Raw genomic sequence first — 19,037 nt, forward strand, 5'->3', positions numbered from 1 at the left:
TTGGGGGGGAGAGGAATCTTCTAAATTGCTCCCCAAACAATCTGCATTTACATCTACTACTCTAAACTTCCCTTAGGTTATTCAAGTTTATGAGGTGGGAGGGGGACATCAAGGTCTAAGCACTTATATTTTTGACAGAGATTTTTTTCATACATTTTAAACTTTTCAATAGGTAAAAACTCTAAACTATTTTTTGGCAATACAAATCCTGTATAATACCTCTATATTTCAATGTTCCTACGATATATAATTTGAAGCATTTTAAAAAGCATTATTAAGTGGTATTACTATAATTCAGTTTGAGGCACAGTGATAGGTTTCATAGCATCTCTGGGAGACATCATGTGCTCATTAGAAGGGAAATATTCTGACATCAATACCTTTAGGCAGCTTAGTAGAGAGAGAAATTCATTTGAATATGAGTCCCATAATATAGACAATCATAGCTGCATTTCAAGTTCAGAAAGAGGGAACAGCACTACTTCTAAATAAAAAATAGATATTTGTCAGATGGTTTAAAAATACATATTCATCAAAAGCTACAATTTTCAGAAAACCAGAAAAATAATCTGATATAATCCAAATAAACATTCCTGTCTGTCACATAACCTTTAATTATAATATGGCAACTGTAATTTCACCTAATTAGAAAAGGTGAATCCAATTTTGAATTGCAAATTATCCCTTTTATGAAAGCTCAAAGTAAAGCATCCTCAGACTGACAGACTCAGTCAGTATGGATTGAGGTACCCTATGATGTGATGTTTTTGATTAATCAGTGAGTTATTCCAAAAGACTCTTATATGGAACCATTCATTGGTTTTAATGTTAGTAGATACAGCTTTCCAATTAATACTTGTATTATAATACATGAAAGTTAGCCTTCTAAGTCTCTCCAACCTCACTGAAATTCTGTTTTCTCATTTAAAAATGGGGACAAAAATACCTACATTTTTATGAAATAACAAGGATTAAATGAGAAACCACAGGAAAGCTGTTGGGTGAGCACACAATGTATTTTAACTAACTTTAACTGCAATTAATTTAAGGTTGTATGCTTTGGGGGCTAGATAATTCCACTAAGAATGAAAAATCTTTATTAAAAATAAAAGCTCAGATCATTTTTCAATTTTAAGATCTACAGAGATTGAACTCCTATTGGTTGATTATACAATTTTGTTCAATAAAAGGAATGTGAGAAAAAAGAAGTGTTAAATGTCTAAGATTTTAAAATAAACAGCTATTCCAAATTAATTTTGGTTGAACAGAATATAGTTTCAAAATATGGATGTAAATAAAACTTCCAGTGTTCTATTCAGAGTAGCAAGCAAAGGACATTTTTGAGAAAGAATTCAATATAAAATTACAAATATGATTCTATATACTAAAGGAATAGTCAAGGTTTCAGATTTAAGTCACTCCAAAAATTTTCAAAAACTAATGTCCCCAAATTAAAATTATTAAACTTAGGCATATTAATCCAACTCACAGAACATCTGAACAAAAAAAAGATAGATATAGAAATACTTTGTCTACAGTCTACAAACACAACACAAAAGAATGTGAGGGGTTTTGTTTTTGTTTTGTCTTCACCAGTCTAGAGATGACTTTAAAACATTATCAATGCAGACTGCAGGATGGCAGAGGAGTAGGGGACTCTATTTCAACCAGTCCCATGAATTGAGCTGGATATCTACCAGACCATTCTGAACACCCATGAAATCAGCCTGTGATGTAAAAATATATATCCAGATCTCTACAAACAGAATATCTCAGGTGGTTGGTCTCAAGGTATGAAGAGGGCAGACATCAGAAGATAAATGGAAGGGGGATGGACCCCCTGGGATCTTACACTGCAGGAGTGCAAAAGCCTCCCATGCTGGGGACCAGGCACAGACTCACAGACTGGTACCAATAGGGAAAGGACTTTAGGGCAGCCCTCCGAATGGAAACCTGGAGCTGCAGGGGTGCACGTGTGAACTGGGGGTGGCTGGTCATTTTAGAAGCACAAAGGGCAAAGACTTGCCTGGAACTGGAAGCAAAGGCTGGGAGTTCTGTTGTGGGGCCACAACCCAGGACACTGCAGTTTTTAGGAACACAGACAGAAAGAGAGACAGTGTAGCCTGGAGAGCTCACTGAAGAACAGGCTGTGATCTCTCTGTTCTGAGACAGAGGTTTGGATATGGTCACGTCTGCTCTGACTCTCAGAAAAGATGTGGAAAGCTGCCAGGGAAAGTCACCAGAGAATAAAAGCCCCCCAAAACCAGTTTTCAGTGAGCCCATCCCCCCCACAGCAGGCAGGGCAACTCTGCCCAAACAGGATTGCCTGAGTAACAGTACGGCATACCCCTCCCTCAGAATACAGGCTGGAAGAACAAGAGACCAACAACCCTAAGGTCCCTATAAAACACGTGCATCTTGCTTGGGTTGTGGTCAGTAATTTGGATTCTGTACATTCCCTCAACAGAATGACCGAGAAGGAACCTCCAACATAGGAAAGACTCAGAGACTGTTACCTCTGTCACAGAACTAATGGATATGGATATAAGCAAGATGTCAGAAACAGACTTCAGTTATGAAGACAATAGCTATGATGAAGAAAACCATTAATGGCAACATAGATTCTCTAAGGGTTGAAATGAGAGCTGATCTGGCAGAACTTAAAATGCTATCAATGAGATCCAATCTAGTCTAGATACTCTAAAAGCGAAGGTAAATGAGACAGAAGAATGAATTAGTGATCTAGAAGACAAACTGATAGAAAAGAAGGATCAGGAGGAGGCCCAGAACAAACAGCTTAGAGGCCATGAAAATAGAATTAGGGAAATAAATGATGGCATGAAATGTTCCAATGTCAGAATTATTGGGATCCCTGAGGGGGTGGAGAGAGAGAAAGGACTAGAAGACATATCTGAGCAAATTGTAGCCAAAAACTTCCCTCATCTGGGGAATGAAACAAGCATTCACATCATAGAGGCAGAGAGGACCTCTACCAAGTTCAAGGAGAACAGACCAATGCACTGGCATGTAATAGTAAAACTTGTAAATCTTAGAACCAAGGAAACCATCTTGAGGACAATTAGAGGGAAGAGATTCCATATATACAGAGGGAGGAATATCAGAATAATGTCAGACCTATCCACAGAAACCTGGCAAGCCTGAAAGGGCTGGCAAGACATATTCTAATATGTTACTAATTACTAAATGAGAAGTTACTAAATGAGAAGAATATGCAGCCAAGAATTCTTTATAGACCAAGGCTGTCATTCAGAATAGATGGAGAGATAAGGAGCTTCCAGGACTGGCAGAGACTGAAAGAATATGTGACCATTAAGCTGGCCCTGTGAGAAATAGTAAGGGGGAGGAGGGTTTCTATAAAAGGAGAAAGACACCAAGAGTGATATGGAACAGAAATATACAGAGACAATCTATAGAAACTGGACTTCACAGGCAACATGAAGACAATAAAATCTTATCTTTCAATAATTACTCAACACGAATGGCCTAAATGCTCCCATAAAATGGCACAAGGTTGCAAAATGGATAAAAAGTCAGGAACCATCTTTATCCTGTCTACAAGAGACTCATCTTGAACCTAAAGATACATCCAGACTGAAAGTGAAGGGATGGAGAACCATCATCCATGCCAATGGACCACAAAAGAAAGCTGGGGTAGCAATTCTCATATCCGAAAATAGGACTTCAAGCTAAAGAATGTAGTCAGAGATACAGAAGGACACTATACGATTCTTAAATGGTCTATCCAACAAGAAGATCTAACAATTCTAAATATCTATACCCCCAAATGGGAGCAGCCAACTACATAAGCCAACTGTTAACCAAAATAAAGAGACATATTGATAATAATATGTTAATAATAGGAGACCTCAACACTCTCTCAGCAATAGACAGATCATCTAAGCAGAAAATCAACAAAGAATTATGAGATTTGAATGATACACTGGACCAGATGGACCTCATAGATATATACAGAACATTCAACCCTAAAACAACAGAATACTCATTCTTCTCAAGCACACATGGAACTTTCTCCATCATAGACCACATAGGTCACAAATCAGGTTTCAACTGATAAAAGACTTAGATTATCCCCTGCTTATTCTCAGGCCACAGTGGTTTGAAATGGGAACTCAAACACAAGAAAAATTTTGGAAGAAATTCAAACACTTGGAAGCTAAAGACCATCATGTTAAGAATGTTTGGGTCAACCAGGAAATCAAAGAAGAACTTAGACAATTCATGGAAACCAACAAGATCAAAAACACATCAGTCCAAAATGTATGGGATACGGTAAAGATGGTCCTAAGAAGGAAATACATAGCCATCCAAACCTCACTCAAAAAAATAGAAAAATCCCAAATACACAAACCTTCTTTACACCTTAAAGAACTGGAAATCAATAATAAATTAAGCCTAAACCACACATGAGAAGGGAAATAATTAAAATTGGAGCAGATATTAATGAATTAGAAACCAGAAATACAGTAGAACACATCAATGAAACTAGAAGCTGGTTCTTTAAAAGAATTAATAAGATTAATAAACCATCGGCCAGACTTATCTGAAAGAAAAGAGAAAGAACCCAAATTAATAAAATTATGATGCCAGGGAAGAGATCATCACTAACATCAAAGAAATAAAGACAATTATCAGAAATTATTATCATCAGCTATATTCCAATAAATTAAGCAACCTGGAAGAAATAGATACATTCTTGGAAACCTATAAACTGCTAAGACTGAAACAGAAAGAAAGTGACTGACCTGAACAGACCAATAACCAGCAATGACATTGAAGCAGTGGTCAAAAACTTCTCAAAAAACAGGAGTCCAGAACCAGATGGATTCCCTGGGGAATTCTACCAAACATCAAAGGAGAAATAATACCAATGCTCCTGAAGCTGTTTCAAAAAATAGAAACAGAAGGAAAACTTCTAGACCCATTCTATGAGGCCAGCATTACCTTGATCCCAAAAGCAGACAAAGACCCCATCAAAAAGAATTTCAAACCAATATCTCTGATGAATATAGATGCCAAAATTCTTAACAAGATCCTAGCTAATAGAATCCAACAGTACATTAAGATGATTGTCCACCATAACCAGGTGGGATTCATCCCTGGAATACAAGGGTGGTCCAATATTTGCAAATCAATCAACGTGATAGAACACATAAATAAGAGACAAGAACCACATGGTCCTCTCAATTGATGCAGGAAAAGCATTTGACAAAATATAGCATCTTTTCTTTTTCAGAGTATAGGAATAGAGGAAACATTCTTCAATTTCATAAAATCCATCTATGAAAAACCCACAGTGAATACCATTATCAATGGGAAAAAGCTCAGAGCTTTTCACTTAGATCAGGAACACAGCAAGGATGTCCTCTCTCACCACTATTGTCAACATAGTACTAGAAGTCCTAGAAGCACCAATCAGTCAACAAAAAGAAATAAAATGTATTTGAATTGTCAAAAAAGAAGTCAAACTCTCTCACTTCACAAATGACATAATCCTTTATGTAGAAAACCCAAAAGACTCCACCACCAAATTACTAGAACTCATATAGCAATTCAGTAATGTGGCAGGATACAAAATCACTGCACAGAAATCAGTTGCTTTCTTATACACTAACAATGAAACTGTAGAAAGAGAAATTAGAAAATTAACTCCATTTACAACAGCACCAAAAAACACAGGATACCTTGGAAGAAACCTAACCAAAGAGGAAAAGCATCTACACTCGAGGAACTACAGAACACTCATGAAAGAAATTGAAGAAGACACAAAAAGAAAAACATTCCATGCTCATGGATCAGAAGAATAAGCACTGTTAAAATGTCTATGCTACCCAGAGAAATCTATACTTTCAATGACATCTCAATCAAAATACCCATGGCATTTTTCAAAGTGCTTTAACAAACAACCCTAAAATTCATATGGAACCAGAAAAGACCCCAAATCACCAAGGAAATGTTGAAAACAACAACAACAAAAAAAAGCTGGGGGCATCACATTGCCTGATTTCAAGCTATATTACAAAGCTGTGATCACCAAGACAGCATGGTACTAGCACAGAAACAGACACATAGACAATGGAAGAGAACACAGAGCCCAGATATGGACCCTCAACTCAATGGTCAAATAATCTTAGACAAAGCAGGAAAAATATCCAATGGAAAAAAGACTCTTCAATAAATGTGCTGGGAAAATTGGGCAGAAGAATGAAAGTCAACCATTCTCTTACACAGTACATAAAGATAAACTCAAAATGAATGAAAGACCTCAATGTGAGACAGGAACCCAACAAAATCCTAGAGGAGAACATAGGCAGTAACCTCTTCCACATCAGCCACAGCAACTTCTTTCAAGACACATTCCCGAAAGCAAGAGAAATAAAAACAAAAAAGAACTTTTGCGACTTCATCAAGATAATAACTTCTGCATAGCAAAGGAAACAGTCAACAAAACAAAGAGTCAACTCACGGAATGGGAGAAGATATTTGCAAATGACACTACAGACAAACAGCTGATATCCAAGATCTCAAACTCAACCGACAAAAAAACAAAAAATCAATTAAAAATAATGAGCAGAAGACATGACTTCTCTATATCTTCTCCAAAGAATATATACAAATGCCTAACAGACACATGAAAAAATGTTCATCATCATTAGTCATCAGGGAAATTCAAATCAAAACCACATGGAGATGGCACCTTACACCAGTTAGAACTGCAAAGATTAACAAGGCAGGAAACAACAAATGTTGGAGAGGTTGTGGGGAAAGTTGGTGGGAATACAAGTTGCTGCAGTCACTTTGGAAAAGAGTTTGGAGATTCTTCAAAAAATTAAAAATAGAGCTACCCTATGACCTGGCAATTGCACTACTGGGTATTTTCCCCAAAGATACAGATGTAGTGAAAAGAAGGGCCATGTGTACCCCAATGCTCATAGCAGCAATGTCCACAATAGCCAAACTGTGGAAAGAGCCAAGATGTCCTTCAACAGACAAATGGATAAAGAAGATGTGGTCTATATATACAAAAGAATATTACTCAGCTATCAGAAAGGATAAATACTCAACTTTTCATCAACATGGATGTGACTGGAGGAGATTATGCTGAATGAAATAAGTCAAGCAGAGAAAGTTTATTACCATACAGTTTCACTTACTTGTGGAACATAAGGAATAACATGGAAGACATTAGGAGAAGGAAAGGAAAAGCGAATTGGGAGAAATCAGAGGGGGAGACAAACCATCAGAGACTGTGGACTCTCAGAAACGATCTGAGGGTTTTAGAGGGGAGGGTGAGCCTAATTGTGCGTATTAAGGAGGGCACATATTGCATGGAGCACTGGTATTATGTGTAAACAATGAATCTTGGAAGACTACATCAAAAACTAATGATGTACTTTATGGTGACTAACATAACATAATAAAAAACATTATTAATGCATAATTACCTAGTTTTTTATATAGCTAAATAATGTAGAGAAATGAATCTTGCTAAGACCTCTGATCTTAAAATGTACTGATTGTATGGTTACTATACTTAATGAGAATGAGATATAACAACACCAAGAAGGAAGCAAACAGATCTTCTATTCCCAAAAGGTCTCTCACCAGTAGTTCCAAGAGAATAGAGGGCAGACCTAAGTAAAAAAAGTTAATGATGAGAGTGTTTAATCAGAACTCAGCTTGATGTGTTCTTTTTCTAATATAGTTTCAAGAGAAGTTCTCACCACTGTTGTGGAAGGCATTATATAGAAAATTAGTAAGAAACAATGATTGTGCGAAGAGAGTTGTGGGCAGTTAAATATTCAAAGAGTATTACAACTTTCCAGTTTTCTATTGTGCATGTATTTGAGCAATGGCTGGAAGTTAAACAAATTTCAGAAACATGTAATTTATTCATTTTATTGTGAAGACAAAAAGATTTTAAAGGCTGAAGCTTGAAACCTGCTGAACTCCAACAGATACATGTAGATTACGTCCAGTAACACAAAGAATCAACATGATGTTAGATAGAAACATTCTAGACAGGAATACAACAAACTAGTCTCACAACTTCTGGCTAAGGATTTTAGCAATGTTCTCTAGAGAAAGATTTGTAAGCTGCATGACAACACATTTCAATAACTACCTATGTGCATAAATTGTCTCTGTTCAGTCTTAATGTTTACCAATAAAACTTGAAAGCACTAAACAAAATCAGTCCTCCTTAAGATTTTAAAAACCATAGCATGAGAGTTTAAGATCTACTAGTCTATGGTCAGATGGAAAATTGCACAATGGGTCAAAGTAAGAAAAATTTAACCTTCTGCCATCAACACCAGACCAAGAATAGGTGAAAACATTAAGCTTCAGCTAACTTACAAATTTGTTTTGTCCCACTAAAAACAAGAAGTTGGTCTGACATTTATAATTAGTAGGAAATTAATTGATTGTTTTTAATACCATGGTGATAAATAAATACTATTACTCTTAAGTATTGACAGATTTGGAGCTGACAACCTTGAAGGATTTTATGATTGCTTATAATGATAAATACATGCTATTTTATAGGATTGGCAAGTAAGAACACATCCTGATCACATTAACAATTTTAATAATTCTGTTTCACTTCTTATTTAGCTACTATCTCATTTTAATCCATTCTGTTGAAATTATTTGCATTGGAACCAAGAAGGTCTGATGGCTATTTTTCAGAGCACTCACAGTCAAGAGAAAGAAACGGGTAGAACTCTCTTTCTTGTGAGGTCTATAAATACATTTTTTCCCTGAGGATGATAGGATTTCTATAAAATACACTTTTTCTCTGAGTACATTACACAGCTTATCCTACATAAAATAAAGAATATAGTCACGGAAGCCAAGAACCAGTTCATTTTTCTACCTTAAGGCTCTTATAGTTTTTAATCATTTTGCAGCCATTGAACAGAATAGAATCCTGACTGGAATTATGTAACTGGATCTTTTTGACATTCCAATTGACAGAAAAATTAATTCTGGCTTTGTTTTTCCCCCTCCATGCACCTATATTAAACATAAAAAATGAAAAAAGTAAAATTATATGAAGCAGAAGCACACTCACAAAAATGTTCCATATCGTTGAGGTTTGCCTTATTATAGGAGTTCTATGTGAAAAACAGAAGCAATAGTGGTGTTACTGCATAAAGTTCTTTAATAAAGTGTCTTCAATGAGTATATCCTTTTTTTCATAGTCACAAGAACATTACCAGTCTACAAATGGAAGGTGAGGAAATCAGACGATTATGAGATGTAAAATATAAATGTTCATGATTTCTTCTCTGCTGCGGTGATGAGTGAGCACAATAAAATATTCAATCCTAAATTTTAGTTCACTTTGTGTAGCTAAGTCTAAGCAGTCCCCAATTGAATTTTATACATACGTAGAATTTATTTCTAATAGCAATGGTGATCCCCCAAATTTAATCTGCAATGATCAGTTAATTATTGAAACAGAAGTAGTTGCACATAATTTTGAAGATACAGGCTTCAGTGAAACTTATGAAAATAGCACCTTAATGAAAATGAAATTATCCAATAACACCTGACAGGATATAATAGCTATCCAAGTACACTCAGAAGATTTAGAGAAAAATAAGAGAGGATTATAATCTTTTTTTTTTTTTTTAAGATTTTATTTGATGGAACACAAGCAGGGGGAGTGGGAGAGGGAGAAGCAGGCTCCCTGCTAACCAGGGAGCATGATGTGGGGCTTGATCCCAATACCCCGGGATCATGACCTGAACCAAAGGCAGACACTTAAAGACTGGGCGGGGCGCCTGGGTGGCTCAGTGGGTTAAAGACTGGGCAACCCAGGCACCCCATGGGGATTATAACCTTTAGAAAGAAAAAAAAAAAAGTACCCTACAAACATACATACATATGTGTGTGTGTGTGTGTGTATACATATATGTATGAATGTATATAAATTTTTCATACCAAATAATCTCACACTTGGACTGGCATGCAAACTATGATACAATAATTGAGCAGAAAATAAAATGTTATAAAGTTACCTTTATATTTCCTAATATCCTAAATTGCAAACAACAGCAATCAATGCCAAAGCTTTTGCAGTAATCTCACAAATATAAGCAAATTCATGGGCATCTCCAGGAAATTTGAGACAATCAGACCATATCTCAATTGTGGATCTTTCTTCTCATCATGTGTTATTCCTCAAATCAAATCTCATGAATAATTCTGGAGTCTGATTTAATACGATTCTGATTTCTAATGCTTAAGACACTAAAGTATGTGTCTTGTCTGGACCGTACTTTACCCAGACTAATAAAACAAGTGTACTTATCCATTTTTATTCGCCATTTTTGTTGTTGTTATTGTTTTATAGATTGTATTATGTGTCATGTTAGAGGCAAAGATTTAAAAAATGTTAAACTATTTCTTTCCTTACACTCATATGTAAGAAACCTAGGTATTTGAATTAAAAATGTTTTATTTTGCTTACACATAGTTTTATAACTACTTCAACTATAATGAAATTAAAAGTAATATGAAATTTGAATAAAGGGGAAATAAATATGTAATTATTTGATATCAGGGTGTAGGTAGAAAGCAGAAACTATCCCAGTTGTTTTAACAAGTAGAATTTAATACAAATAATTGTTAACTAGGGATTGAACAACAGAAAAGGTGAACTGGGAACAATAACATAAATGTTATGAGATAGCAGTAGGAGAAGGCAGGGCTGATGCTGTTCTGTGTTTGGAAAAACAAAGAGTTCAAAACCATTAAAACTTAGAGGTTTAGAGGAGAGGTCCCCTGGAACTGAAATTCAGACCTTTGCGAAACAGACCTTTGCGAAAGAGCCTGAGACTCCCATCTCGGAGATTAGGGATATGCTCTTTGGGTCTAGTACACAGACCCCAGAGGAACATGCATCAAGCAGATGACACTGATGTCCCTAAAAGGCTTGAAGCCTGGTTTGGTAAGTATTGGGGATGGGGCTGGGGAATAAAAGCTGTAGTCAACTGTCACTATGAAGAAGTTTTGGTAGGTGTGACAGACAGAAACAGAAAGCAAGTAGGAAGCACATATCAAACCAAACCTTCTTCCCACAGCACTCTTTTTAGTGCCCCCTATTGACAGAATGTAAAAGGAAAATCAGCTGGCAAAGCAGAAATGAGGTTTGCTCATCTGAAATCTAGAATTACAGAGATTTTAAAAGATGACTTTGAAGCTGAGAGAACAGGGGATATTTGACCATTATGCCAATATTCAACAACTTAGTTGAAATGGGAAAACTTTTTGAAGGACACAACTATAAAAGTTCACTCAAAAAAGAACAGGTAATCTGAATAGTTTTTCATGTATTGAAGAAATTAAATTTATAAAACAAAACTTCCCCATAAAGAAAACTTGAGAACAAGATAACTTCACTGATTCATTTAAAGAATAAATAATACTACTTCTACACAATCTCTTCCAGAAAATTAAATAGGAGGAAATTCTGCTCAACAAATTCTACGAGAGCAGCATTTATACCACACAAGGAAAGGACTTTAAAAGAAAACATGATAGCAAAGTAGGGGTTAACCCAGGAATGAAAGTGGGTTTAACTTAATAAATAGGTGAGTTTAATTCACCATATTTACCAATTAGAAAGAATGACCATAGGATTATTGCAATAGACAGGAAATAAGCATTTGACAAAATCCAACATTTATTCTTGTTAAAAACTCAGAAATCCAGGAATAAAAGGGAATATCCTTAGCCTCATGAAGGTCCTCTATGAAAAATTATGCAGCTAACATCATATTTAATTGTGAATGACTGAATGCTTTCTAAGACTGGGAACAAAATAAGGATGTCCACTCTGTCCAATTATTTTCAACATTGTGCTGGAGGGTCCAGCCAGGGCCATACATAAAGAACAATGGGGAAAAATTTCCCTAGTGTGAAAAGAAGATGAGAAACATCCTTTTTCACAGATAACATCATTTTAATAAAGAAAATTCAATGGGTATACAAAAATAAATGTTATGGGAACTAATATGTGAGTTTATCAACGTTGTAGGATATCAGATCAATATACAAAAGTGAATTGCATTTCTAAGTCCTAATAATTAAAAGCTAGAATTAAAATTTAATGAAGCAGTATAAGTTTCAATAGCCTAAAATAACATGAAATACTTAAGGATAAATCTGAAAAAATATGTAGAATTTGTACACTAGAAATTACAAAACATTGCTAAAAGAAATGAAAGAAGACCTAAATAAATGGAGATAAAGAGCTTGCTTATTGACTTGGAAACTCAATATGGTTAAGAAATCAATTCTCTCCAAATTAATTTATAGTTTTAACACCATTCCAATCAAGACAACTACAAGTAGGAAGTGACAATCTGATTCTAAAATTGATTTGGTAATATAGCAAATAGCTAAAAACAACTTTAGGAAGAACAAAGTTGGTTGATCTACAAAACATGATTTTTACTTATTTTAAAGCTATAATTACCAACAACATGTAAGCAGCATCAATTCTGAAAAATAGACCAAGAGAGCAAAACAGAGTGAGTCCAGAAACAGATCATCTCATTAAGTGACATCTCGTTTTTGGCGAAGGTACAAAGGTAATCCATTAAAGAAATAATGATCTTTTCATCCAGTGATGTTGGAACAACTGGATATTCATATGCTAAGCAAATAAACTTTGATTCATTTCTTGAACTATCAAGAAAAGACAATTCAACACAAATCATAGTCCTAAATGTGAAGCCCAAAACTATAAAACTTCAATTAGAAAGCAGAGTAGTTCTTTTGACTTTTTGTTAAGCAATGATGTTTAAGCATGATATTAAAAGAAAGACTTGAAAAATTAGACTTCATAAAATTTTGACTCTTCTAAAGACATTGCTGAGAAAATAAAAAGAGTTCTAGGCTAAGGCAAAAGTATTTTAAAATTCCATATATAAAGGAATTGTATACAGAATATGTAAAGAACACTTAAAATTCAATAATAAGTAAACACACAAACTGATTATAAGAATGGAAAAAATATTTGAGTAGAGACTTCACCAAAAAGACATATCTGGAGGAAAATATACTGTTTTCTTTTTCTTTCTTTCTTTCTTTCGAGAGACAGAGAGAGAGTGGGAGGGGAGGCAGAGGGAGAGGAAGAGAGAGAATCTTTTTTTTTTTTTTTTTAAAGATTCTATTTATTTATTTGACAGAGAGAGCTCACAAGTAGACAGAGAGGCAGACGGGGGGCGAGGGGGAAGCAGGCTCCCTGCTGAGCAGAAAGCCCCATGTGGGGCTCGATCCCAGGACCCCGGGATCATGACCTGAGCCGAAAGCAGAGGCTTGAACCCACTGAGCCACCCAGGTGCCCCGAAGAAAGAGAATCTTAAGCAGGCTCCCCACCCAACATGGAGCCCAGGATAGGGCTTGATCTCATGACCCTGAGATGATGGCCTGCACCAAAATAAAGAGCCAGATGCTTAGCTAACTGAGCCACTCAGGCACCCTGGAAAATATATTGATTTTTGAAAAGGAAAAAAAGACTTTTAAGAATTTCACATTAGAATGCAAAGAAAATATATGAGAAATATTTAAGTTGTGAAAACTAACTCAAATGAAAAGTATTTTTGGATAAAGCAGTAAAAATGCTAAAGTATTTTTACTGCTTTGAAAAATCATGATGGCATATACACAATATGAGTTTAGAGAGTATTTTGTCTATTTGCAAGTCATTAGAGTATATCTTATTTACACAAGATGAACATTTTATGACTGTTATTATTGTTGTTCTTATTATGAGTTCATAGTTCACTTCCAGGAAAAAAGAAAATGTCCTAATGCTTTGCTCTCAAGTTTTATATGAGAATTCCATAAAATGTCAAGTTGTCTAAGAGAAACCTCCGATGTAGTAGATTGTTGATTCTGAGAGGTCTATGTTAATTTTTTCTCCACATCATCTGCTTAACTCTGGATGGGATAACATGGGGCACCTACATAAACTCCAGATTTATCAACTCCACTTTGTATCCTCTTTCTTATAGCAGGCTGTTTATGTTTTCTTTATGGTATTCCCAGCCAGAACACCAATGTCTGTAACATAATTGGTGATGCTCAAAAAAACCTGTATTTATTGAGTGAAAAAAATCCTCTTCCATTTATACCTCACAATTTTCTCTTTGAATATGCATTTTTGCAATGGGAATTCAACTTGACCAAGAATTATAATCTAAGATATGCTTATATCCTGGAAGTTAGAATTTACAGTAGGGATAAATTAGGATCTAGGGAGTAAGAACCTGATTCTAAGGGTCTTAGAAGCTGTGTTAGCCCTTTTTTAGCTGGAAAATAGGTATTCATCCAAAGATGACCATCAGAATATCAAGCCTTATGACAACAGAAGCTGAGAAACGTTTGAATAGGAAATTTGTTCTATGCTTTGGATAATTTTTAGAATTTTTTTTTTCTGTGCATTTTTTATCTAGTTTTTCCCCTAATGGATACTTAAGAATTTGGAAAGTTCTAACTGGTCAGAGAAAGAATTCTAAGAACAAAGTAATTCCTAAGGAATTACTTAGTCTAGTCAACCCTCTGTACTTTAAGTTCTAAATATTTTCTAATTAAGAAGAGAAGGGTTATCTGCATGACAAATTTAAAAATATGTCTTCTCATAAGAGTTATTAGGGCCTCACATATTCTAATTCCCCACACGATCATTACTGAAATGGAATTTTAGGAAAGTGGCTCAGTATCTGTTGAATCACAAGCACTCCCACTACCAAATAATTTCAGGTTTGGAAAATATTATATCACATAGTTGTCCCTCTTGTCTATATTTTCCTCTCCCCCCAACTTTTCCACACGACCACTATCTCTAAAAACACAATGTAGCTTTACCCAATTTTACCCAATTTTATAAATTTTATATTCTGCAAGCATAATTGATAAGCTAATAAACTGCATATTTAGATTTTATAATACAAGTTTTAACATGTTTATATTCCCATAAAATTGTCAGCGCAAATGAAATAATGAACAGATCCATTACTTCCAAATGTTCTCGCATGGTGTTTTGTGATTTCCTACCTCATCCTTCCCCTCCTACTTTTATAGGAAACTATTCACTCCTTTCTGTCATGATAAATTAAGTTACATATAAAAATAAGTTGCTGATCATATTACATAAATACAATATGAATTAGTTGTATTTTATATAAATGGTATGATAGAGTATGTAACTCTTCAGTCTGACTTCTTTTAGTCGTCACCCTTAAACAGAGATTCATCCATGCTATTGTTGTATCAAGGGTTCATTTCTTTTTATTGCTGAGTAGATTTTATTGGATGGATACGTCACAATTCTTTATTCGTGTCCCTGTGGATGCTTTTTTTTTTTTTTCCCCAAATTCTGGCTAACATACAGAAATCTGCTACAAACATTGTGTACAAATCTGTGTTTGATATACAATTTCTTTCTTTTTGGGTTAAACACTTAGGAGAGTGGACTGACTGGATCACATGGTAAGTTTACTTTTTTTAATATTTCAAGTTTTTACTTAAATTCTAGTAACTAGTTTATTGTGTAATATTAGTTTCAGGAGAATTTAGTGATTCATCACTTACATATAAAACTGCTCATCACAACAAGTGCCCTCCTTAATTGTCATCACCCATTTAGCCCATCCCCCTTTCCACTTCCCCTCCTGCAACCCTCACATTATTCTCTATAGTTAATGTTAGGGTCAATTTAATGTTAAAACCTGTTTAACTATTAGGGCCTGCTTAGCCAGAGCGACTCCATATGACCTGGGGAGCCATATTTGTTTACATCAATGGACTTCATTCCGGGAATAAATGCCCCAGCAGTTCTAAATGCCCCAAGACGTCCCAACAGTTCCAAACATCCCAGCAGTTCCTGGTATTGGTTCCAGGTATCGATTCCGGGAGTAAACGCCCTAACAATAGAAGCCACGTACCTTGAGGTCTGCGGTTATGCTCTATAAAACCAGCTCTGAGATCAGGACAGGGTTGCTTTCTTTGGAGGCGGCCCTGGCCGGTCAGTCTGACTTCTAATGCTTGGCATAGAATAAAGCTTTGCATAACTTTCACTTTGTCGCAGTCTCGTTCCTTTGATAATGGACCCCAACAGTTAAGTCTCTTATGACTTGCCTCCCTGTGTTTTTTTTTTAAACTGTCACACTATGTTTGTGCCATTCTACAAACAATTGTACCATTTATATTCCCAGCAGGAGTGCATCAGAGAGCCAGTGCTTCCAGATATTCATGAACACTTGGTGTTATGCACTAAACATTGATGTTCTCCCTAAAATTCATATGTTGAAACCTTCCCTCACAATGCGATGGTGTTAGGAGGTGGGGGCTTTGGGAGGGAATTAGGTCTAGAGGGTAGAACCCTAATGAATGCAATTACTTAACACCCTTAAAAAAGGGATCCCAGAGAGCTCCCTCACCCACTTTCCATCAGGTGAAGGTACAATGCAAAGTGACAACCTAAGAGAAGAGCCTTGCCAGAACCTGACCATGCTGGCACCCTGATCTCAGAATTCTAGTCTCTAGAACTGTGAGAAATAAATTTATAATGTTTAATGCCATCCAGCCTATAGCACTTTATTATAGTAGCCCAAATTGACTAAGACACTTATAGTCATTCTTCATTTTCTTCCATTCTAATATATGTGTAGTAGAGTCTAATTGTGAATTTAATTTGCACTTCCTTAATGATCAATGATCTTAAGAATCTTTTTATGTGGTTATTTGTGTATGTGTATATGTGCATATATTCATTTGTCTTAAATTTGTTTCTCTATATACTCATTTGTCTTAAATATGAAATATCACATATTTTCTCACAAATTTTCTTTTATTCTTTTCATGAAAAAGAAGATTGAACTAGATCATCTGAATTATAGTTTTCTTCTTACTCTGTGGCAGTAATGCAATGAAAAAGAAGAAACTAGTATGAATACAAGTGATGTGTTCCTTCACTCCACCCCTCCTTTTTTCTCCCTAAGCCCATCACATACATGCTAGGACATACACCTCTTCAATCACTCTGTAACCAGTCTGTCACTTTGAAAGCTGAACGTCGCTCCCCTGCTTTGCAGCCCTATTCACACCCTGCCTAAGTCAATCATAGTGAATCATGCAGTCCACAACGCAGAATCCCTTACATCTGTCAAAAGAACAAGAGAAAACAGGACTGCACATCTTAGGGAAGACTCGAGTTAAGGTCAAAATCATTCAAAATCACTTGCACTGTCTTTTTTTATACTTCTTTTTGAACATGCAAAGCCAAGTGGGTCTGAGAGGGAGAAAAGCTTCCTGTTCACTACCAAATGGTCATACTCAGGAGTGGACAAAAATAATTTACTTTTTTTTTTATCATAAGCTTATAGGAAAAGATTTATAGATACGAGATTCAATACCTCCATCTGTGTCAAATGAAAAACATTTTTAAAACAGTACTTAATACTATACACCTATTAAGTGAAACAATTACTGCAAAAGCAAACATCTGGTGTTGTCACTTAACTGAAAAAGATCATTTAACAGATTAGTTGTATTTCTGTACAGAGAATTTAAGTGAACATTATGTAAAGTGGCTAGATATATACAGACAAAATTCTGAGAATAAAACTTTTGAAATGTATTGAAACATTGCTATTTCTTGAAAAATATTATTTTAATGACTACTATCTTTTTTAAAAAAATGATTTTGGAACCTAGAATCTAGCCAAATCAAGCAGATCTTGATCAAAGGCTGTGCCCTTTGATTCCATTAATAAGCCATTTTCCTTTCAATCTTGTCTCACTTGGGTTTGATATAGAAGCTCTATCTATTAGTCCCAGAAGAAGAGTCCTCTTTTCAAGTTTCATCATCTGTATTTGCAAGTCCTTTTGTGTAAACCTACAACCTGCAAAGTTTCCTATAAAAGATACTACAGTATGACCCCTTTATGCGTCTGTTACTTCAGGTCATTATTGCCAGGACAAAACAATTTGAATAGTTAAGTTAGTAAAATAATGCATTTCATTTTTAAAAATGAATTGCCTGATCCTATAATCTGTTAGTTTCTAACTTTTTTGTGGGGACATTGAACTGCCCTGAATGTCTGATTAATGCTTTGGTTCTTCTCCCTAAGAAAAATCTTTGTATCACATTTTGAATGTACATTGAATGTTAATATAATTTCAGGTTGTTCACAGAATGCTGGATCTGTGGAACAGGCTTAACTAACTCTAGGACTGAACATCCAGGTGTGTAAGTTACACCCTGCAAAAGGGCACTTAGGGGTGCCCAGGTGGCTCAGTCAGTTAATCATCTGCCTTCAGCTCAGGTCATAATCCCAGGTTGCTGGGATGAAGCCCCACACTGGGCTCCGTTCTCAGTGGAGAGTCTGTCCCTCTCCTTCTGTCCCTGCTCATGCGCTCTCTCTCAATCTCTCTCTCTCATTTACTCTCTCTCCAATGAAAAAAAAAAAAAATTTTTTTTTTTAAGGGCAGTCAGATGTGGTGATGGTAAAGTGTGTGTGTGTTGGGGAGGTCAAGTGGGAGTAGGGGAATGGGACTGAAATCTAGCCTGCACTCTTCTCATCAATGCTTACAAAGGCAAAATATTTATAGTAAAAAAAAAAAAAATCTAATTTTTGATTCACACAGAGTCACAGTATATGCTATGAAAACTAGTAACAACCTCAATAATAATTTTGTTAAATCAGTGAAGTTATTTCCCTTTACTCATTAGTTTAAAATTATATCTCAATCTAGACAAATTTCAAGTTTTATAAATGGCCAAGACAGTCTAAGTAGTCACGATTTTCTTCAGTATCAATTCCATATTGATTTACATAGCAGAATACTTAGTACATTGTAGATAATAATAAATCCCCATTGAATTAAACTGCCAGGTGTATGTGTGTATATGTGTTTTTGTGTGTATGTGTTTGCATAATGCAATTCAAACCAAAGTTATGTATCCTTTATAAAAT

The sequence above is a fragment of the Martes martes genome (genome assembly GCF_963455335.1).
Source record: "Martes martes genome assembly, chromosome: 4".
Classification (NCBI taxonomy): domain Eukaryota; kingdom Metazoa; phylum Chordata; class Mammalia; order Carnivora; family Mustelidae; genus Martes; species Martes martes.